General features: G+C 41.1%; 1 pseudogene; it reads right to left on the reverse strand.

Moving 5' to 3' along the window:
* Nucleotides 1-1,891: 1,891 nt before the first annotated feature.
* LOC102833885 lies at nt 1,892-2,728 on the reverse strand (annotated as a pseudogene).
* Between the last annotated feature and the right edge of the window lie 22,723 nt (nt 2,729-25,451).

A 25,451-nucleotide genomic window follows, 5' to 3' on the forward strand; every position in this document is an offset into this window, starting at 1 on the left:
TGCATACCAACCACTAAAGCCAGTGATGATCAAATTGAAGAATTCGACCTAAGCTTGCAAGACCAGAGATTTCTTCATTGCAAATTCCTTTTTAAAAAAATCTTCATGTGCCTTTATTGGAGCAAGATTCCTGGTCAGTACAGTGATGTATTAACTGACTCTAGAGACGTGTGCAAAGAAATGACATACTACCCATCTAAACCATTTTAGTGACACGTTGCCTCTTGATGGAATTGTTACACTTGTGACGTTTTATATGTCAAAAGCTTTGAAGTTGCCCAGGTTGGCCATTGATTCATCACTGAAAAAATTAAGTGACATTGATTTAGCTACTGCATTTTACAGCATTAAAAAAGATTATGCATTAGGTTAGATAGCTTCTCAAAATAACCTTCTATGCACAATGGCATTTAGCAGATTCCAGATTCACATGAGTCTCATCTGATAGCTTTATGCTAGTTGTGCCAGAGCCGGTACTTGAGACAAAGAAGTACTCCTGAGTTTCTCATCACCAACACAAACTTATGATGAGCTAGACACATTAAGCGCCAGTGAAGACATGCCAGCAACTGCCCTGCGCTGACTTGACATTAGAGCACCAGGTCTGATGGAGGTGGCAGGCACTGAAATCATGATTATATCCACATACATAAGGGCCCATATTTTAAATGCCAATTTGAAGTAAAAGGCAATGATACGCATATTAAGAACTGAGTTTTGCACAACCTAGTATTCCCCAATGTGAATTCTTTTTTTAAAAAATGGTAAATTGTACCCAATGTTTTCCAGCTGCAAAGTTTTAAATATTTGATTCAACTTCCTTTACTCAATCCACATAGTCCTGAGGTCATCCTGCAAAAGTGCATTATCAAACAATATGGAGTTATGCTGGTAAAGTTTGACAATGATACCTTATAAACAAGTCAAACTTGGGTATCTTTTAAGTCCATCTGTTCTGAGAGAAAAGCATCAAATCCTTTGTGTACACATTTAGTTTGATTGTAACAAAGCAACTTGTACACTTTTAACGTTTAAAACGGAGCATCATCTTTCCTTTCCAGTACAAACAAAAAGAATTTTTAAAAATAAACAGGAACAAGATTACAATAGAGAATGTCAATTCCAAATAAGATCCTACAGGTTCTGCTGATTCTCCCATCGAGTGACAGGGCTCAAGTCATCATTAGGAGAGAATTTTATTTCAAAAGTGTCATCTTAAACTGCAAGGATATCCGTTAAACATCACAATTAAACATGCCAAAGGAGAAGCCATGTTGTCAACATGCCCACTTAACCCACCCAAATATCTCAAATCCCCCATTTGCTGATCTTCTATAACCCCATTTTTTAAAAAAAAAAAGATTTATTTTTTTAAACAAGAGAAAGTACACAGATACATGTTGGTAAATGCTAACTGTCCATATTCACATAGAGACACAGTGTACCCTCTGAGGCCAATATACAGATAAAGGAGGAAGAAAGCTGGAATTCTATGCACCACTACACAGGGGCCTAGCACCCGCCAACTTCCAGCAGAGCGAAGGGAGCAAAAAGTTGTTGGTTTTTCCCCACAGAACACAGTGGTGTGTTGATTCCATAGTTTTTGTTGAGACAGGAAGGGATCAAAATTAATTTGAGAACAGAAAGGGGTAGAGATTCTTTTCCCCCTGTATCTGCTCAAGATAGTCCCTGCCCACCCTGCCACCCCCCACCCCCCACCCCCCCCAAATAAGTTGAGAACCATGGTGAAAAGGAGAGAAAAGAGACCTCAAGAACAGGGTGACTGAGCACAAGAGGGGGAAAAAAAGGAGGAAAAAAAAAAAATACTGCCACTTGCTCCCAGGGACTGAATAAAAATTTTAAAAAAGGTTGGAATCCATCAGTATTTTTATTAGTCATCTTCTCCTTCATCCTCCTCTCCTTCTTCTTCCTCATCATCATCTTCATCTTCTTCCCCTTCATCTTCTTCCCCTTCTTCGTCAATATTTTCCAAACCTTCTTCTTCTTCATCATCATTGTCATCTTCTTCTCTTTCCCCTTCTTCATCATCCATATCAGGAACCAAATAGTACTGTAACAGATTTGGCCAAATATCATCTTTGATAACCTCTCCTAACTCATCTGCACCTGCATCAGAATGATCAGTAAACCAAGTAAAAAAGCTCTCTGGTTCTTCATGCTGCCTCTTCCTGCTGGCTTTATTCTGTGTTTTACTCGAGCATTTCGTCAAATCCTTTCTAGATTTCCATTTCATTTCAGTTGATTTTGAGGATGGATCATCACTCTCATTCAGATGAAATTCTTTGGAGAGAACACTATTTTCGAAGCAAGGATTTTCATCAAAATAAAAATCTGTTCTATAACCTGATTTAGTATCTTCAAATTCTGTCACTTCAACTCTGGTCAAATAATGCAGTGCCGCTTCATCCTCCTCCCCAAGCAACACAGACACTTGTGGAAGGTTGACAAATGTTATTACTCTAAAGTTTAAAACTTTGGCGATCAATTCTGACCTCTTCTGAAAGAATGGTTGGCAGAGTTTCTACTTTAAAAATCTCCTCACTGGCTTGTTCCTTAAGTCTGTCTATTTCATTTTGTACTTCATCAATATGTTCAATTGCTTCCTGCTGCTGTTTTTCTCCTTTGGCAAGTTCAGAGAGACTGAAGTCTCCTGCAGCTTAGGTTTCTTCATTTGAGGCAGGAGCAAAGATGAGTGTTTGGGGGCCATGCTGCAAGCAGGGTCCAAGAAGAAGATGAAAGAGAAGTTGCTTGCCAGGAAAAAGCTTCCATTGCAAATACCTTTTAAAATAACATAAAAGATAACTATACACATGGACCTCACCAGATGGAATCAAATAGACTATATCTGTGGAAAGAGATGGTGGAAAAGTTCCATATCATCAGCCAAAACAAGGTTAGGGGCCAACTGTGGAACAGACCATCAACTGCTCATATGCAAGATCAGGATAAAGCTGAAGAAAATGAAAACAAGTTTACAAAAGTCAAAATATGACCTGAACATATCCCAACAGAATTTAGAGATCATCTCAAGAACAGATTTGATGAATTACACATTAATGCCTGAAAACCAGAAAAGCTGTGGCATGACATGAAGAACATTATACAGGAAGAAAGCAAAAGTCATTAAGAAGACAAGAAAGAAGAAAAAGACAAAAATGGATGTCAGAAGAGACTGGAAAACTTGCGCTCCAGTGTAGAGATGCTAAAGCAAATAGGAAAAAAAAGAACTGCATAGAAAGTTTCAAAGTTCAGCTCAAGAAGATAAAGTCAAATATTACAACAAAATGTGCAAAGACCTGGAGTTAGAAAACCAAAGGGAAGAGCACACTCAGCATTTCCCAAGCTGAAAAAATCCAAGCCTCAACTTGCAGTATTGAAGGATTCTATGGGCAAATGTAGTCCTGGTGTGGTACTATGGGATAAAGCACTGGACTGCAGGTTGGTTTGAACTGCAAGGTTGGTGGTTCAAATTCACCAGCTGCCCTCGGAAACCCTATACAGGGTTGCTATGTGTTTAAACCAACTAGCTGGCACTTAATAACAACAACATAGGCAAAATATTGAGTGATTGAGAAACCATAAAAAGAAAATGGAAGGAATACATACAGTAACTATACCAGAAAGAGATGATCAATGTTCAAACATATCAAGAGGTAGCATATGATCAAGAGCCAATGATACTGAAGGAAGAAGTCCAAGGTGCATTGACGACATTGGCAAAAATACAAGGCAACTGGAATAGATGGAATACAAATTGAAATTTTTCAACAAGTTGATGCAGCACTGGAGACACTCACTCATCTATGCCAAGAAATTTGAAAGACTGGAAGAGATCCATATTTGTGGCCATTCCAAAGAGAAGTGACCCAATGGAATGTGGAAATCATCTGACAATATCGTTAATATTGCATGCAAGTAAATTTTTTTCTAAAGATAATACAAAAACAGCTGCAGTCATACATTGACAGAGGGCTTCCAGAGGTTCAAGTTGGATTCAGAAGAGGATGTGGAACAGGGAATATCAGTACTGATGTTAGATGGATCTTGGCTGAAAGCAGAAAATACCAGAAAGATGTTTATCTGTGCTTTATTGACTACTCAAAGGCTTTTGATTGTGTGGTTCATGACAAGCTATGGGCAACATTGAGAAGTATGAATATTCCGGGACACTTATTTGTGCTCATGGGGAACCTGTACATAGACCAAGAGACAGTTCTTCAAACATAAAAAGGGAACACCAAATGGTTTAAAATGAGGAAAAGTGTCCACCTGGGTTGTATTCTTTCACCATACTTATTCAAACAGTATGCTGAGCAAATAATCTAAAAAGGTAGATTACATGAAGAAAAACGTGGCATGAGGATTGGAAGAAGACTCATTAACAACCTGTGATATGCAAATATACAACCTTTCTTGCTGAAAGTGAAAAGGACTTAAAATATTTACTGATGAAGATCAAAGACCACAGCCTTAGGTATGGATTGCATCTCAATGTAAAGAAAACAAAAATTCTCATCATTGGACCAATGAACAACATCCATATAAATAGATAAAAGATTGAAGTTATCAAAGACTTCATTTTGTTCAGATCAACCATCAACACTTATGGAAACAGCAGTCAAGAAATCAAATGACATATTGCATTGGGCAAATCTGCAAAAGACATCTTTAAAGTGTTGAAGAGTTAAAGATGTCAGTTTGAGGATTAATGTGCACCTTACCCAAACCACGGTATTTTCAATAACCTCATATGCATGTGAAAGTTGGACAGTGAATAAGAAAGACCATTAAAAAAAAATTGATGCATTTGAGTTATGGTATTGGAGGAGAATATTAAAATTACCAACGACTGTCAGAAGAACAGACTAATCTGTGTTGGAAGAAGTGCAGCCAGAATGCCCCCTGGAAGCCAGGATGGCCAGACTTCACCTCTCATACTTCAGACATATTATCAGCAGGGACGAGTCACTGGAGAGGGATATAACGTTTGGTAAGATAGAGTGTCAGAGAAAAAGAGGAAGACCCCCAACTAGATGGATTGTCTCCCACAAATATTCATAGCTTCAGAAACCCTATAGAAGGTCACTATGAGTCAGAACTGACTCTTGGCATACAACAACAATAACCAAGTAAATAATAAAACATTTGTGACTATAACAATTCTACAATTCCGTGACAATGATTACATTCACCATGTGCCACCATCACCACTGATCTCTCCCCAAACATCCCACCTCATTAGCAGAAACTCAGTGGAAGAACTTTTATGGCTCAGTTGTTGAGCTCAGTTGTTATTTGGACAAACTGAGACCCCTGGCCAAACCCAATATCCAGGGCCCAGATGAAGTGCTCTTTGCCCATCATGAGAGAGGAAGGTGGTGACTATTTGCTAAATAATAAATCCAAACATCCACACACACTTTATTGAAAAACTCACACACTCTCTAGTCAATGTGAGGGGCTTGGTCAACCTGTGTGCAAGAAGAAGAATCGTGCTCCTGTATGGGACCAGCAACAATCTACACAGAAAAAAAAAAAAAAAAAAATGGCAGAAACCAGCAGGGTCAGCCCTGCGTGGGCAAACACCCCCAGATACTTACACCACATAAATGCTGGTCTGGATTGCACGTGCCCCAAACTCTTGGAGGTAGGTCATATTCCCAAGGAAACTCCCCTTTCAACTGATTGAATGCTTACATCAGATGGTAAAAGAGGGTATTTACATCATATCTGACAAACCACTTAGTCATGGTCCAGACAAGTTGACTTCATAGGCTCTTTTAGGTACCATGGACAGAAACATTGAAGACAGGGCTAGGTTCAGATCTCCAGTCTGCAGCAGGAAGAGTTGAGGCTGTGATTAGAACTGGAATGAAGCTACAAGCGTGGACCAGGAACCATAGCTCAGGAAGAAAGCAGCTAATCCCAGAGCTGGGAGAACTTCCATAAATAACCAACATCTGTGTTTGGTCTGAGCCTCTGAGTCTACACTGCTACCCCAAACCAAAAACCAAATCTGCTGCCATCAGTCAATCCTGACTCACAGAGATCCTATAGGACAGAGTCAAATGCCCCGTAGGGTTTCCAAGGCAGTAAATCTCTACAGAAGCAGACAACCTCATCTTTCTCCTTTGAAGTGGCTGGTGAGTTCAAACTGCCAAATTTTGCTGATCAGCTGAGCATTTTAACTACAATACTCCTAAAAGCATCTGTTGCAGGTTTTATGTATTAACTACCTATGAATTGTGCTAACACACAGCAGAGAAAATTCACGCTGATCTGAAATTGATGATCAGTCACATCTCTAGCGTAGTAATAAAAATGGTTCCTTTCAGTCTTCTTCCCTTCCTTTATTACTTCTATTTTGTCTTTCTTTCTAGTTTCTTTATTAACTTTTATTATCTTAATTGTTGTTGTTGTTGTTGTTGTTAGGTGTCATCGAGTTGGTACCGACCCATATCGACCTTATGCAGAGCAGAACAAAACACTGCCCGATCCTGGGCCAAATTCACTACTGTTGCCACGCTTGACCTATTGATACTGCCACTTTGCCAATCCATTGCGCTGGGGATCTTCCTCTTTTTCTCTGACCCTCCACCTTACCAAACATGATATCCTTCTCCAGCGACTGCTCCCTCCTGACAATATGTCTGAAGTATGAGACGAAGTTCGGCCGTCTTGGCCTCCAAGGAGCACTCTGGCTGTACTTCTTCCAACACAGATCTATTGGTTCTTTTGGCAGCCCATGGCACTTTCAATATTCTCCTCCAACACCATAACTTATCTTAATTAGGATGTAATTAATACAGGACTCATTTCTTATTCAATTAGCTTCTATAACAGGAGACTAGATACAGTAAAAGTTAGCAGACAATGAGGGAACCATCTAATGTGTTGATAGTGTTTTTCTTCTGCAAATGGGGTCAATATTACAATCTGCATGGAGAGGTACGTCTGGGTAGGCATTCCAGTAGAATTGCCACCTGGTTGAGCCTTGGTGTTCACAGTGAGGATTCTTCTAACTCTTCTGTATTCAGGAGTAAGTCTCTGGGCTATCAGCAATCACTTGATAGTTAGGACTTGCATTCCAAACAGCAATATGACTGTCCCAGTTGTCAAAGCTCACATCTGTGGACTTTTGAATAACTCTTTTTCCCATGAAAAGAGACTTCAAAATCTTCAATGTTTCACCTGTGAGTATAGTCACTGTATCCCAACACCTCCTGCCCCTGGGAATTTCTGTTGCAAATAAAGACCACAGAGCTCATCTTTCTATGGTGATTATCTTCTTCCCCTGCCACCAGAGCCTTCTGAAATGATCTTTCAGGTTTTTACCAACACTTGTTAGTGTCAATTATGGAGTGTATTAGACAAGTCACCGGTTTCAGTTTAGGAACAGAAATGACTCAGGATACAGTTCTTAAATCAGGATAAGCTCTTCTCAGCAGTGTCCCTGGTCCTCAGCCCCTCAGCCTCCTACCCTGTACTCTGGTCAGGCAAGTGTTCAGTTCTGCTGATTAATTTACCATGGGCACCCCACTCTGACAGCAACCTTGCTTCCCGAAGGCAGCTAGCTTCCGCACTCTTGGATGGTTTCCTGGTTCTGCTGTCTTGGTGGCCGCTGTTTTTCTGCCACTGCTTCTTGCCTTGTCACGCCACTTCTGATGCTATAGATCTCTGTCTCCTGTATCTATCTAGGAGGTTCCCAGCATGGAGACCCTGAGCACAAAGGGTACACTGCATTCCCATCTTTTCGCCTTAGTGATAGTCAAGAACCCCCTCTGTCTTGTCATTAATTCTTTTTAAACAAAACTCAATCTTTGAATTCCCTTACTTCTATTCAAATGCACACACACACACACACCTAAAAAAGATTGTCTATAGTTAGTGGTGCTTTGTCTCCTTTATTTTCAAATTTCCCTTTTTCCAGGAACTGTTGAGATAGCCTCACCCCTCCCTGCCCCATCTACAGCTTGGAAAGTCAGAGATCTTTCACATCTCAACTGGCTGCTCTTCCTTGCAGCTAACCTCTACCACCGCCACCACTCCCTGATGTCATTGTCAACTCTGACTCCCACACCTCACCCAGTAGCCTCAGCAAATGTACTCGGTGTGCTTCACAGATAGAAGCGGTATGATGCAGAAAATCAAAGACACAAGGAAGCGATTAGTGCAAAGGACTAACGGACCATGTGAACCCCAGGCTTCATGACCCTGAAACCAAAAGAGTTAAATGGTGTTTGGCTACCAGACCCACTCTGAAAGGGATCACAGTAGAAGGTCCAGGATAGAAGGGGAGCAAAATGTGGAACAAAACTCAAAGTCATAAAAAAGACCAGTTCTCCGGTCTGGTAGAAGCTAATGGAACCCTGAAACTACAACCCTTGGTCATACTTCAGACAAACTCACCTCTGTGGCTCAACTTTCAACCAAACAATAGACAGACCTATAAGGTGAACAATGACACCAGGGAGGTATGCACTTCTTAAAAACCAGCCACAGGAGACCAAAAGGGCAGCATTTGCCCAAGGACAATGTTCAGAATGCAGGCCGAGTAGATTCTGACTCAGAGTGACCCTGTATAGGGCTTCTGAGGAGCAGTTGATCACTTTGAAATGTTCACCTTGTGAATAGCAGTCTGGTGGTTATCCTATAGTGGCACACCAAGACTCCAAAATGCAGAAGGGGTAGAAAATCAGGATGAATAGAAATGTAGAGCACGGGCAGCAAGTGGGGCGAATGCTACTACATTGTGAGGACTGCATCAGTGACGTACAACAAAATGTGTATGAATGGAAAATCAACTTGTTCTGTAAACTTTCACCTAAGACACAATAAGAAGTTGAAGAAAAAATATCAATAAAACAGAAGAAGAAGCAGCGGTGTGGTGCAGTGGGAAGAGCTGGTATGTTAGGTCCAGGTGGCCCTCAGTTGTTTGGAATCTGGATTGCACCAGGGGCTGGCCATGTGATCCTGCAAACGTTTCTTAAGCTCCCTCTACCCCAGTTTCCTCATCTGTAAAACAAGAACAGTCTTGCTTTCTTTGACAGATGGATGTCATACTCGTGCATGCTTTGTGCTGTTGCCTCATTTTGTAGGCCAACAACAAATGATAGCTATCATAGTCTGCACTCGTTCCTTTATGGTGTTTCAGCATTTTCCCTGGGCCTCTCAGAGCAATGGAATAGTACGGACCATCTTCGCTGTAAAGGATGAGAGATTGAGACCTTGGTTTTCCACTTTGGTTCAACATCCATCTCAATAGTTTAGAACAAGGCTAGGAATTCACTGAGAAGTTGAAGATATCAGAGAGTAGGAATTTCTTTGTGGGCCTTGGTATGGTGCTAGAGGGTAAACGCTGGACTGGTAAGTGCGAAGTCTGCAGTTCCAACCCACCAGCTGTTCTCACAGACCCTGTACAGGTTCACTATGAGCTGGAATTGACTCGACACACACAACAACAGGGACGTCTTTAAAGAGCGTTTTGAAATACTATGGCTCTTCCTTTTCTTCACTATGGAGGGTGTTTGTTTCTTATAGACTGGCATCTTTCAAGAGAACATTTTGGAGAACTAGACAGATCAGGGAATAGCATACGACTTCCATCTGAAATGTTCAAAGCCAAGTGACAAGGTATCTGCTCAGCAAAGGCTGCCACATTGCCCTTGAATGCAACTCCCTTGCTGGCAGGGCTGAGAAGTACATTTTCTGGGCTAATTGGATGCTGTGGGAGGGAGCTGCCAAGACACGGGCATGCTGGAGCTCTTCCTGCCAAGAGGGAGGCAACCAAGCAGGAAGGGGTTGGCCACACCCTTGGGAAGAAAGAGTTGAGGCAAGATTAGAAACTGTCATCCAGGTGAAGAGTACTCCAAGTCAGACTTGGTCAGATATTTCTGGTGAAATAGCTCCCAAGAGCCCACAAAAGGATCCCATAAAAGAGAGAAACAGCTCTGGACATCATTCCCATCCAGAGGATGCCAACACCAGATTAATGTATCACCTCTCTAAGGCTCACTTCACCTCCCTGGAATGAACCAAAACTCAAAACTCATGTCTCTAGTTAGAAAGATGGTAGGCAGAACAAGAGAGTTATTAGCCATTATCTACATTTCCCATTGCCGTCTTCAAGTCTGAGGTGAGTGGGAAAGGAGACGTTTAAATATAAATGGCATGTAACAATGGGTCTGTAGGAGAGTCAGAAATAGGGAGAGGAAATGGAAGATGTGGCTTATGGTCTCCACAAACAATTGCTGCCTTCTGCATGAGATCAGGAGAACTGAGTGGTGCCGGCTACATTTGGATCAAAGATGATTCTATAGAAGAACCGTGATCTAAGGGGGTAGAAATAATGCAGAACAGAATGTCACGGACTCCCAACCTTCTGGAGCCATGGACGCTTCTGAATGAGCTTCTGAAATGATTGCCTTGAGATGATCTTCAAACCTTATACCTAAGCTATCACCTGAAGTCTTCTTCTTTTTTTCAATAAGTTTTTATTGTGAATTGAGTGATAGTTTACATGGGAGAATATCTGTTTTACATTCATCATTTCATTGCAATGATTACAATCTCCTCTGTGCATCATCATTCAACAGTATTTGTTTCTATTCCCTCTGTTTTTTGTTGTTGGGTTGTTTTCTTTTGTTGGGGGGTGTGTGTACACAAAAACACTCAGGAATATATAATCAGTTAAACAACAAACCAAATGGCACATTCTGCAAGCCTGCCTCCTAGCCGCCAGTACTCAGTCCCTCTCTTTTCATGAATCTAGAGTCCTCAGCTGCTCCCTATCTCCATGTCCTCATCTCTGCCTCCATCTCTGGTGTTGCTGCTTCTCTGGATAAGGTCCCATATTCCGCTCATGCTCTTCTCACTTGATGGTCCTAGGGTCCTCTGTTACTAGACTGTACGATTAACTACTCCCCTGTTTTTGTTACAAAACTTCTACCTTTATAGTTGTGACAGCCGCAATTAGTCATAACAATTACTCACTATTGAATGAGGGAGGAACAATTCAGGAAAGAAGGGTGAGAAGGGTTGCACAACTTGAAGAATTCAAATCAACGTTACTGAATTGTATGTGCAGAAATGGCTGAATTGGTGTATGTTTTGCTGTGTGTATATTGCAAGAAAGAAAGGCATTTTAGCTTGCACCTTGCTGAGTCTCACTCCATCATTAAACCAGTCACATGGTCTCCATTGTCAAGGACACATCTACTTATGCATTCTTTCAATTACATCAACCTTATTAATATGAATATCACTAAAACAAGGAGTCCCAGTGAGGCACTGTGGGCTAATGCATAAGACTGCAAAGTCACTTGAACTGCAAGGTTTGTGGTTCAAGCTCACCAGCTGCTCCTTGGAAACAGGGTTGCTATGGGTTGGAATCGACTCAACAGCACATAACAACAACAAACATTTAGCAGTGCCTGATTCTATTTGTTGTTGTTGTTAAGTGCCATCGAGTCGGTTCCGACCCATAGCGACCCTGTATAGGGTTTCCGAGGAGCAGCTGGTGAGCTTGAACCGGTAACCTTGTAGTTCAAACGGCTTTGCAGTCTGGTGCATTAACCCACAGCGCCACACCAGGACTCTTGATTCTATTTAGGGCCCTGTCAATATTCTGTGTTGGACAAAACACTGATGATCAATAATTTTCCCTCTCTGAGAACCAGAAAACAAAGGAGTGGGACAAGTGGTGTTCTGTGAAGCCCTTCTTTTACTTCTTGATTGGACAAGATAAGATTTACCAAGAGGTGCCAACAGGAAAATGAGCATTTCTTCCTGTTCCTGCCCTTGGTGGGAAGGTCTCCTGGACAATTCTCTCTAAAGACCCTGCAGTCTCCCAAGAAAATCCTGTTTCAAACGAGCTTTCCTTATTTTGCTCTCCAGATTGTCCTGTAGATTTTCCGGAGCCTGTGGTTCATAAATATAGAACTGGAGCTGCCACTTGATTTTTATACAGCAGTTTAGCTTTGGTGCCAAAGCTACATTTGACATGGGAGAATATTATTGGATTTGCATGATATATTTTTTAAATGCTGGTGAGCTTCTTGACTCTGGATGCCTCACTATGTTGAGAAGGGTCAGGGTCACACTTCATTAACCCAACAAAGAGATGGCCCAGACACTGTCTGGCTTTGGATACCAAGTTTCAGGATTCACATGATGTGCAGGCTGGAGCACTGAACCCTGAAAGCCACTGAGCAGTACTGTTGCTTCCCTGACTGGACAGGAACCAATTTCCCTGCAGCCCCTTTGCTACAAGATGACCCCCAGCCTTTCTCCCAACACTTGTACACACACAGTGAGAAACCAGAACATTGTCTTTAATCCTTTCTTCAGCTTGCAACCCTGCAGCATAACTCCTGTTATCACATCAGCCCCCTCCCCTCGTCATGAAAACCCCATGCACAATGGAACTACATGCTACCCATGATTGGTTGTAGATTGAAACAGTAATGTACCTCACAAGCGTAACAACAATTGTGAGGATGACACAGAACCAAGCAGCGTTCCGTTCTGTTGTGCATAGGGTAGCTATGAGTTGGAACGGATTCAAGGGCACCTGACAAGAACACTCTGGGGGACCCATACAGACCTCATTATGCACTGTTTTTGTTGTTGTTAGGTGCCATTGAGTTGGTGCTAACTCATAGCGACCCTATGCACAACAGAATGAAACAATGTCCGATCCTGGGCCAGCCTCACTACTGTTGCCACACTTGAGCCCATTGATGCTGCCACTTGGCCAATCCATCTTGCCGGGGGTCTTCCTCTTTTTCTCTGACCCTCCACCTTACCAAACATGATATCCTTCTCCAGCGACTGGTCCCTTCTGACAATATGTCCAAACTATGAGAGATGAAGTTTGGCCATCCTGGCCTCCAAGGAGCACTCTGGCTACACTTCTTCCAACACAGATCTGTTGGTTCTTTTGGCAGCCCATGGCACTAGAACCACACTATGTCTTTTTAATTGCATTCATGAGAATTGATCAATTTCCTTTATTTCACATGAACTTTGGTTTGCTTTGTTTTTGATTTATACCACTTCCAGCTTTATTAACGTTTACCTTTTTATTATTTTTCAATTTTATCTTAGTAATATTTTGTTCTAGTCTACACTTTTATAATACAATAGCTCTTTCATTCGAGATCATTTTTCTTTCTTTTTACTAAAGAAAGACCTTTATATGAGTACAATTTCTCCTAAATACTGTTTTGGCCACAACCCAACACATTTTGAGACGCAGTTCTGTCATTATTATTTTAAAGTAGATTCTTATTGCACTCCAATCTCTTTCCTGAGCTACTTTCGGTTTATTTAAGAAAAGTATCTTTTCTAACCTCCTTAGAAATTAAGAAATTTTATTATATTTTAATTATCATTTATTGCTTCAAAATGTTATGGTCAGGGAATGTGTTGGGCAGAATTGCTGCTTTGAGGAGATTGGTGATAGGTATTTAAAAATATTTTTATGGTTTACCTATGATTTTCTTTGAGGGGGGAGGAGGCAGGGGGTGATGGTTATAAACAGGTAATTTGGGTTCTTACCTAATTTCATAACAGATTTGTTAAGCTGGTTTGAGTATTTGGGTTGTCCAGACTTTTCAAGCATTCTTTGTTAATTTTCTCATGCACATGCAAGTCCCTGCTTCACCCATCCCAGGCATTCATTATTCCTTCCTTCTGAGTGGATCAGGACCAGGAAAGTCAGCCTGGGCCACTGAGGACTTCCAATATGAGTTTGTGAAGAGTCCTGTTTGGGGGGTGACTGACTAACTCTTGAAAGTGTCTACAAAGGGTCTGTGCTCAACTAATTACTTAATGGTTGACAGTTTGAGCCCACTCGGCGGTACCTCAGAAGAAAGTCCTGAAGAACTGCTTCCATCAAGACAACAGCCAAATGAAGTGACCAGCTTACAAGTTCTCAAGAGGGAGGTTAGTTTCCCAATATACAGAGGAAGGTAGAATCCCCACTGAATAGTTTTCATCTTGTATATATGGGTCTGGTGAACAAAGATGGGGATTAAATTCTTATGATTCAATAGTGAGTAATTGTTATCATGATTAATTGTGATTGTCACTGTAAAGGTAAAAGTTTTGTAACAAAAATGGGGGAGCAGTTAATTTTACAGTACAGGAACAGAGGACCATCAAGGGAGAAAGCACGAGCAGAATAGAATGTGGGACCCTATCCAGAGAAGCAAAGGCACCAGAGATGGAGGCAGAGATGAGGACATGGAAAAAGGAAGCCTCTGAGGACTCTAGACTCATGGAAAGAGAGACACTGTGTGCTTGCAGCCAGGAGGCAGGCTTGCAGAATGTGCTCTTTGGTTGTTTAAAGGATTATATATTCCTGAGTGTTTTTGTGTACATTCTCCAAAAAAGCAGAGAGAACAGAAGCAAATACTGTTGAATGATGATGCACAAAGGAGATTGTAATCATGGCAATGAAATGTTGAGTGTAAAATTGATGTTTTCCCATGTAAACTATCACTTAATTCACAATAAAAACTTAAAAAAAAAAAAAAAACAACCCACAAAAAACAGCCAAGAGCACCCTTCTCTGTAACACATGGGGGCGATGTGACTCAGAATTGATTCAACAGCGGTAGGTTTTGTTGGTTTGGAGGATCCCTGGGCCTTGCTTTCCTGCCTGCCTACAATACAGGAGAAGCTCTGTCTCTGGTTGTCACCGTGCCTAGGACTGACCTCTGCTTTGCCCTGGGCTTACTGTGGGGAGAGTGGGATTCTGGAGGATTCAAATGGTCAAGCACACTACCAACCCACTTACTGCTGGACCTGGTTCTTCAAGGACCTCAACACCCACACTGGGGTCAGCACAAGGCTTAGTCTGCCTCTGACTCCCTTCTCGTGCTGTCCCTACACTGCAGTGGACCCAGCATGCCAGCCTCCAGCCACAGAAACGTGCTGAGTCATGGCAGGTAGACAGACCCCACTCTGACATTGTGCAGTATGGGCTCTCACCACAAGCACACACGTCTCCTTCTGTGATCCCCTGTCCTCAGAGGAGCAGATGCCAAGACCAGATTAAATATGCAAGTGCTGATTAGGGGAAATGGCTGAGAGAGACAGACAGGAAAGCAAGCTGCAGCAGGAGGGAGCCTCAGTCCTCAAAGGCCATTCAATCCCACCCAGAGGGAGAGAGGAACCCAGAGGTGGGCACTTCATTCAGTCTTTGCTGGTGTCACATCAGGTTGTTCATTCAGCATGATGAATCCTGACATTCACCCTCGAGCTGTTGGAAATCCCAACTGTGTCTTTTTAACAATGTTTTTTCATACAGGACACTGCTGAAATTAACGCTTAGATGTTATTTATAGATGAGTCCTGGTATGGCATTGTGGACTAATGCCTTGGACTGCAAAGTCAGTTTGAACCAGAAGGTCTCAAGTTCAAGATCACCAGCTGTTCCTTGGATACCCTATACAGGGTCATTATGGGTTGGAACTGACTCAAGTGCACTTAACAATAACAGCAACATAGATGAGCTTTGTGGTCAACAAATCTCTCTCTGGCCTTTGAACTTGTGAAAAATCCTCCTATTTTTTTCTCCAAATGATTGCTCACTTAGCTGGGGAAATGGTCTTTGTGGGGGAATAGGTTTTCTTAAGAGTTTACAAATAATGCCCAATTCCAGGATGTTTTGATTTAGGTTCTAAATATTGTAGTCATCCCAACCTGTCATCTTCTGTGTATTGATAGTTCCTTTTTAAATTCATATCTTTTCGTGATAACAACACTAGGTGCTATGGAAGCAATTCTGAGTCGTGGTGACTCCGCATGTGCAGCATAGGGCTGAACCCCATGGACTTTTCAAGGGTGTAACCTTTGGAGTCCTGGTGTGGCTCTGTGGGTTAATGTGCCAGACTGCAAAGCCATTTGAACTGCAAGCTCACCAACTGCTCCTCAGAAACCCTATCCAGGGACGCTATGGGTTGGAACCAACTCAATGGCACTTAACAACAAAAACAACCCTTTGGAAGCAGATCCCCAAGTCTTTCTTCTGATGCACCTCTGTGTGAGTTTGAATCCCCAACCTTTCAGTTAGACAGCCACATCGTCTAAGGAAACCAGGACAGAGCCAGTGGGGAGCCCTCCAGCTGAAGTTGCAGAACCCTTTGTCTCCTGAGAATGGATTCTAGCCGTAGTGGCCTCTGGGAACAACCGTGGGAGCCACAGGCCCACCAAGTGACCAGTGACCAAGTGGCGCCATGAACTTGGACATCTTTTGGTGCTGAACTCTCCGCCATGTTGGGCAAGGTTTAGTTAACGTGTCCTGGTGTGGTGCTGTGGGTTAATGCACTGGACTGCATACTTGGTTTGAACTGCAAGATCAGTGGATCAAGCTCACCAGCCACTCCCTGGAAACCCTATACAGAGTTGCTATGAGTCTGGACTGAGTCAACAGTACTTAGTAACAATACGGTTGCATTGTTCTATTGAATGCAAAATTGTGGTGTTCATTTTTCTTGATAATTTTCATTCCACAGAGCCCCTTGGTTGTTATTGTTTTTGTTGATGTTGTTGTTGTTAAGTGCCTTGAAGTCTGTTTCGATTCATAGCGACTCTATATAGACTTTCTGAGGAGGAGCTGCTGGTGAGTTGGAACCACCCACATATAGTTAAAACCGAACTTGTGGTTCAGTGCTTACCCTACAGTGCCACACCAAAGTCGGACTCATGGCAAGCCCATGTGTATTGGAGCGAGCTGCAGCCAGGTCCTGGCCCATCCTCACAATCCTGGTTATGTTCGAGTCTCTGCTTGTCACCACTGTGCCAGTCCTTCCCATTGAGGGTCTGCCTTTCTCACTGACCACGAATGGCATCCTTCTCCAGGGACCGGTCCCTCCTGATAACATGCCAAAAGTACATGAGACACATAGTGCCAATGGTTCATTTGAAAAGTTGAAGGCTCGAGTCCACCCAGAGGCACCTCAGAAGAAAGGTTTGGTGATCCACTTTTGAAACAGCAGCCAAAAAAACCCTGGGTCACAGCTGTACTCTGACACATGTGGGGACACCATGAGTCACACAGTGTACTCCATGGTGACTCGTTTACTTTTTTTTTTCTCATTATGTTATATAATGACTGTTATATTTAATAATTCATGCATTGGTTCTACTATATATCATTTCTCCTTTCTGTATAATTTAGTAGTGTCTTAGCTCTTCTATTTTTAACCTTTATACATTGGCTTTGCTTTTAGAATGAAATATTTCTTTGGGGAGGTGAATTTTATCTTTTTAAGAAATCGTAGTTAGAGTTGAAATTGTTAGGGAATTGTTTTTCTTTCACCAATATTTGATATTCTGTTTTGCTTTAATAATTATTCCTTTTTTTTTTTTTTTAACAGAGACTACACTACCATCTACTGCTTTCATCTAAAACTGGCTGAAGATAGCTCGATTTAACTCAATTCTGCAAGGCTAAGTAGAATAAAAGAAATCCTTATTTTATTTCTATGGAACACAGACAATAGAAACCTTGGACTCCCTTTGACATTAGTTTTGCACTATTTGTCCCCGTCTAAATGTGGGCTTCATTCATTCTCTTTTGGTATTGCACACGGTTCTTCATTCAGAATGACACCGGAGCTGACCTCTGCCCAGTGTGATGCCCACCCTGACATTCACCCAGAGCTGCTGAGATTCTCAATCATGTCTTTTCAACCATGAGTTATCCACACAAGACACTGCTAAAATGGACTTTTAATTGTTATTTATAGATGAGCTATGTGGTCAGCAAATCTCTCACTGGCTTTGAACCTGTGGAAAAATCTTCCTATTTATTCTCCAAATGAATGATCACTCAACTGGGAGAATGGTCTTTGTGGTGAATAGGTTTTCTTTAAGAGTTTACAAATATTCAACAATGGAAAAATCAAGGGGGAAAAAAATCAAATACGTGGAAATTGGATGACACCCTGCTTAAAAACAACTGGGTAATAGGAGAAATGAAAAAATGAATTAAAATGATTCCTTGAATCAAATGAGAATGAAAACACTGCATACTAAAACTTTTGGGACATAGCAAAAGAAGTGCTCAGAGGACAAAAAAAGAAGAAATTACTAAAATTAACACCTTAAACTAGCATCTCCAATATTTAGAACAAGAACAGCAAAGTAAGCCTACAGTTACCAAAAAGAAGAAATAATAAAAGTTAAAGCAGAAATAATTGAAATAGAAAACAAAACAAAAAAAAAGTAGAAAGAATCAACAAGACAACAAGCTGGTTCTTTGAAAAGATTAATATAATCGACAAACCATAAGCAAATCTAACAAAAGGAAACAAGATACAAATAACAGCAATATGAAATATTATAGGTGGTATCACACCAGAAACACAAATAATAATAACATAATACTACAAAGAATTGTACTGCACAAATTTGAAAATCTAGGTGAAATGGACAGATTTCTAGAAACACGTGACCTACCTAAACTAACACAGACGGAAGTAGAAAATCTGTACAGACCTATCAACCATCAACACTCATGGAAGCAGCAGACAAGAAATCAAATGACTTATTGCATTGAGCTCTGATACATGATATAAATACAGTATCAAACATATCTGAAAACAGACAAACAATATAAGACAAAATAGATGACTGGGACCTCCTAAAAATTAGACACTTATGTACATCAAAAGATTTCACCAAGAGCATGAGCTGAACATGGGACCCTAACCAGAGACGCAGCAGCACCAGAGATGGATGTAGAGGTGATGACACGGAGAGATTGAGCAGCTGAGGACTCTAGACTCATGGAAAGATAAAGGCTGTGTGCTGGCAGCCAGGAGACTGGCTCCCAGAATGTGCTCTTTGGTTGTTTAAATGATTATATATCCCTGTGTGGTATTTTTGGGGGTGTTGTTGTTCATTTCGATGGTTTCGGGGGAGGAGGAAATTATTTATGCACTAGAGGGCAGACATGTGTTGACATGGGTGATGGGGTAGGCAATATACAACCAGAGGGAGGTTGGCAGAGGACAGATGTGGTGGTGGGAGACACAGGGAGGACTGCAGTGGTTGGAGTACATAGAGGTAAATGCTTTTTAATTGATGGTACACGGATGGGATTGCAACCATATAATGAAGCAAAGTATATGATTTGTTGAATGTAAAACTGATGATCTGCTCTGTTAACATTCACTCATTTTACTCCAGCATTAATAGCAAAGTAAAAGCAAAAACAAAAAACTATGAGTGCTGAAGTCTGGCACCCTCCTACACTGTTGGTGGGACTGTAAATGGTGCAACCACTGTGGAAAACTGTACGGCACTTTCTCAGAAGATTGCAAATAGAAATACAGTATGGTCCAGCAATCGTTCTTCTTGGTATATATCTTCAAGAAATTAGAGCTGTGCCATGAACAGATATTTGCACACTATGTTTCTTACAGCATTATTCACAATAGCAAACAGATGGGGACAGCCTAGTTGCCCATCAACAGAGGGAGGTTTGAACAAACTTTGGTATATGCACACAATGGAATATTATGCAACACTGAAGACTAACGAGAAATCTGCAAAATATCACTTAACATGGGGAAACTGGGAGGACGTTACACTGAGTGAAATTATTTGATGACAAAGGAACAAATATCCTGAGACCACTACTATAAAAAGTAAGGAAAAGCTTTTCATTCTATAATTAACTTTTTATGAGGTAGAAGAGATGCGAGAATTATACAAAAAACTGAAGAGAAGGGAGTAGGGTGATAAACAACAATCTAATGTTTTGAGTACAATTTTGATGGTGGAGAAATATGCTTTTGAACCATTCATCCCACAGCATTCTATTAAATTCTGTTCTACAAGTCTGAAAAGAAAAAAAATTTCAAATGTTTCCCAATTCCAAGATATTACTATTATGATTCTAAAAGTGGTAGTCATCCCAACTTGTCAGCTTTGGTATATTGTTAGCTCCTTTTTTAATTCATGTATTTTCATGTCAACATCACTAGTTGCTGTGTGGTTGGTTTTGATTCATGGCAACCCACATGTGCAGGAGAGAACTGTACCCCGCAGACTTCTCAAGGGTATATGATCCTTTGGAAGTACGTTGCCAGGTCTTTCTCCCAAGTTGCCTCTGGATGGATTCAAATTGCCAAACTTTCAGTTAGTGATCAAGTGCTTAGCACTTTGCACAGCCCATGAACTCCATGATGATGTTGGCATTTGAATGACGGTTGTTGTTGTCAGATGTCATTGACTCAGCACTGACTCATCATGACCCTGTGAACAACAAAACAAAACTCTGCCTGGTCCTGTGCCAACCTCATAATTGCTGTAACACTTGAGCCCATTGCTGCTGCCACTGTGCCAATCCATCTCGTTGGGGGTCCCTGCTCCAGGGACTGCTCCCTCTTGATGATATGTACAAAGTATGGGAAACGTACTTTCACCATCTTGGCTGTACTTCTTCCAAAACAGATTTGTTATTCTGGCAATCCAACACCATAACTCAAATGCATTGAATCTTCTACAGTCTTCCTTTTTCACTGTCCAATTTTCACATACATTTGAAGCTACTTTAAGTACTATGGCTTGGGTCAGGTGCGCCTTAGTCCTCACACTGACATCTTTGCTCTTCAACACTTTAAAAGAGGTCTTGTGCAGCAGATTTGCCTAATGCAATACGTCATTTGATTTCTTAACTTCTGCTTCCATGAGTGTTGATGGTGGATCTGGGCAAAATGAAGCCTTTTCCAACTTCAATCTTTTCCCCATTTATCATGCTGTGACTCATTGGTCGAGTTGTGAGAATTTTTGTTTTCTTTACATTGAGGTGTAATTAATACTGAAAGTTGTAGTCTTTGATCTTCATTGGTAAGTATTTTAAGTCCTCTTCATTTTCAGCAAGCTAGGTTGTTAATGAGTCTTCCTCCAATCCTGATGCCCATTTCTTCTTCTTGGATTATTTGATGAGCATACAGATCGACTAAGTACAGTGAAAGATATTGTTTGATGGTTTCTGCAACCCATTTTACACCTCTCTTTGTATTGCCAATTTGAAGATTCATGGGGAGCAGGTCTGGACCAGATGGATGCTCAGGCCATTCATTGTAACTGGAGTGCGTGTGGTGCTTGGCTGGTCTGGGTTAGAGGCTTACCTTTAAGCCTATCAGTGGAAGTCAGGAACACAGAACTGGAAAGAAAATTGCATTTAACTCAAATGTTTCTGGAGAACAGAAGTATCTCCCAAAAGAAGGGGTCTGTCCCAAAGTGAGGAGGGAAGAGAACGGCACAGACCTTTGGTCACTATTCATTATGCATTCTTCATGGTACCAGACCTCAGTTCTCATCTCCCCAGAGCTCCCTTTAAACAGGATGTAGTATTAACTCTGTCCCCACATCCAGTCTCTTCATTGATTTATGGTAACCCAAGTATAGTTTGGGTTTGATGTATTACTCTCCCATCTATCACAACAACCAAACCTTTCTAGTTTATGACAATATTTTTCTTTTTAAACATTTTAAGGTACTTTTTTTAAAATCAAAGAACATAGCTTCTATAAGGTAAAATGTGAACATTTCTGGATATTACCCATCTCCCAAATCGCCAATCAGCTGATATAACAGTTTAACGCTTTAGCTTTCTAAACCATATCCAAACATACATAAACACACTCATCATGCATATATGTACACAGACATGCACAAACACAGACACAGGCATACACACAAACACATACCACACACACATGCACACACATACATACACCATCATACACACACATTCACACACCACACAGATATGCAGGTGTGCACAAGTATACCACATGTTAAAAACACATGCATCCACATACATCCACATATGTATACATACAAACACACACAACACATATGCAAACACAGACACACATATACATGCACCATCATACACGTACATTCACACACCACACAGACATGCAGAAATGTACACATATTTCATATACACATACATGCATACATATATATACCACACACATTCATACATGCATACATATAAACACATACACTATACACACACAAACACAGACACACACATACATGCATCATCATACACAGCAGAAATGCACACACATACCACACATACACACACACACCACACACATCCACATATGTATACACACAAACACATGCAAACACAGACACACAGACATGCACCACCATACACATACATTCACACACCACACAACATGCAGATGTGCACATGCATACCACACATGTTACAAACACATACACACCACACACATGTATACACACAAACGCAACACACACGCAAACACACACATACATGCACCATCATACACATACATTCACACACCACACAGAAATGCACACACATACATACAAACACACACCTCCCACATGCATACATACAAACACATACACTACACTCAACATGTATAAATAAACACACACACTCACACAATACTATACACACAGAAACATGTACACCCACACACTCAGAGTTTTCTAAACAAAATATATGGTAATTTACTTGATGCTCTCAAATTTGATTTGTTTAAAAATTTAAATATTCAGTCTTCTTGTTAGTTATTGTTGTTGTTGTTGTTGTTGTTTTAAGTGCTGTCCAGTCAGTTCCAACTCATAACAACCCCGTATAGGGTTTCCAAGGAGCAACTGGTGGGTTTGAACCACTGTCTTTGCAGTTGAAATCAACTTTAAGGTCCAGCACTTATCCTACAGTGCTACACCAGGGCTCCTTATTAGCAGCCAACAACAATCCTGACATCTGGCGCCCCCCCTTGGATGTTGTGTAGAACTGCTCCATAGGGTTTCCAAGGCTGTGACCTTACAGAAGCAGGTCACCAGACCTGTCTTCCGAGGCACCTCTAGGTGGGTGCAATCTACCAATCTTTTGGCTTGTAGTCAAGCACTCAACCATGTGTGCTATCCAGGGATTCCTCTCAGTCCTACATTTCAGTATTGATAGCATCCCCTGCTCCTCTTTAATGGCCACACAGTTTTCCATTGTCAACAGGATTTGTTTAATCAGTCCCTATTGCAGAACATTTATGTTCTTTCTAGTTTTCACCATTTTAAGCAAAGATTCAGTGGCCATGCTTGGTTGTGTATCTCTGCATCGTTGTGTAAGTAATTCAGAATGATTCCTAGAAATGGGTAGCTGGGTCAAAGAGTACACCAGCAGTATTTTTAATGACTCTATTATAGTTAATAATTACACTGTCATCTCCTTTATCCTAACCTGTCCTAGATTAACGACTGCTACAATTCCTAACATTTCTTGGCTAACAGATATGATCCATTTTGATTATGGGTTTTTGGAATCGTTCCATTGCAGAGATATTAGAAATTTCATCTGGGCTTTAATGTATTATAAAAATTCTTTTATTGTGATTTTTATCTTGCCTTATTTTCTCAAACCTACTGACTATTGTACATATTGATGTATTCATTGATTGACCCTCTGTTTTTGGTATTTTACTGTGTTGAATCTTAGAGCGAGAGGAATCTCTGGCTGGTTTCTCCATAGTCTTTGTTGATGTCACCCTTTAAAACAGATCTGTAATGTAGTATTGTTTGTCAGAGGGCCTAAGTTTTATACTTTTAGTCATCAGTACCTTTATATTTCCTTTAAACGTGGGTGATAAAAACCAGTTTCAACCAGGAGCTTGGGCAGAGGGTGTTGATCAGTTAGAGCACACAGCATTTTTAGGGCAATGAAATGATTTTGCAGGACATTATCGTGACAAGCACATGACTTTATGCATTCATTAAAAGCCAAAGGATTGAACAACACAAAAATTGATTAAACACAAAGCAACCTAGTGTGAACTATGTTGTTGTTGTTCTTAGGCTCGTATCATAGCAACGCTGCACACAACAGAACGAAACACTGTCCAGTCCTGAACCATCCTCACAATTCTTGTTATGTTAGAGCCCAGTGTTGTAACCATGGCGCTAGTCAATCTGCTTGGGGACCCTCCTCCTGTTTGGTGGCCCTCCATTTTAAAGCCTTTGCATAATCAATAAACCACAGGTAAACATATTTCTTTTCTTCTCTGCTTTCAGCCAAGCTCCTTCTGACATCAGCAGTGATATCCCTCATTCCACATCCTGTTCTGAATCCGGTTTGAATTTCTCCCTGTTGATGTACTGCTGCCACTGTTTTTAAATTATCTTCAGCAAATGTGAACTATGGACTTGGTTAATAGTAATGTTTCTACACTGGCTCATTGATTGTAACAAAGGCACCACAGGAAAGTCGGATGTGAATAATAGGAGAGACTGTGTACAGGGAAGAAGGGAGATGTGGGAAACTCTGTACTTTCTGCATAATTGTGCTGTAAACTTAAAAGTGCCCTAAAAAGCAAAGTCCATGAATCAATAATAATCTCACCAGGACCTCCAGAGCATACCTGAATGCCTTCTTAGTCCCTCAAGAGGACTGTCTCAACATCACTGTCTCAGAAAGCTGCACTCTGAGACATTTTGTCCTGCACTAAAGACCTCAGCTGCTGCTGTCTTCAACCCTTGGGTCTGCTTCATAGAGTGTATTTCTTCCCCAATATGCCTCTCAGATAGCAAACGACCTCACTTCTCAGTACTTCTGGCAGTGTTTGCCCTTCCTCTCCACTTTCCATGAGTCAATCATTCTATCAAGCTTGAAATAATTGTTCCCAATAAATAAATTAAATGGACAGATTAGAGAAACCCTAGTAGTGTTCCTGTGAGTAGACTGTCCAAGTTTGCTTGTTTCTGGACTTTGAGACATCTGTTTTGTCTGCTCGCTGGCATGCTTCGCTATTTCCTAGTTCTTAGCCAGGTTCTAGAAAGGCAAGGTTGCTGTGTAGGTGAATTTGTTCAATGATGAAGTTGTTTTCCATCTCTCCCTTTTACAACCAAAGGTGTAGTGAGTAACCCAACACATGGCAATTCCCTATGCCTGTACTGTTATCGGAATGGCAATTCCTAGAAGAGGAATGGCTTAGACTAAGGGTGTGAACATTTATAACCGTAGAGTCCTGGTGTGGCGCTGTGGGTTAATGCTAGACTGCAAGGTCAGTGTCTACTGCAAGGTCAGTGCTTCAAGTGCACCACCCTATACAGGGTCATTATGGGTCAGAACTGACTCGATGGCACTTAACAACAACAATATATGACCAAATCATCTTTTATAAAGCTTATTTCGTTGACACTGCCTGAAATGCTGTCCCAGTGTGTCATTGTAAGATTAGCACTTGACCAAAAGGTCGCTTTGACCTGCAAGGTCATCAGTTCAAACTCAGCAGCTGATCCTCGGAAGCTCTCTATAGGGTCACTATGAGTCCACGACAACCACAGTATGAAGACTAATTAATGGGTTTAGGATACCTGGTATTGCGCTATCGGATCAGCACAAGAACCCTGTGTAGAGTTAC

Source organism: Chrysochloris asiatica, unplaced genomic scaffold, assembly GCF_000296735.1.
Source record: "Chrysochloris asiatica unplaced genomic scaffold, ChrAsi1.0 scaffold00041, whole genome shotgun sequence".
NCBI lineage: Eukaryota > Metazoa > Chordata > Mammalia > Afrosoricida > Chrysochloridae > Chrysochloris > Chrysochloris asiatica.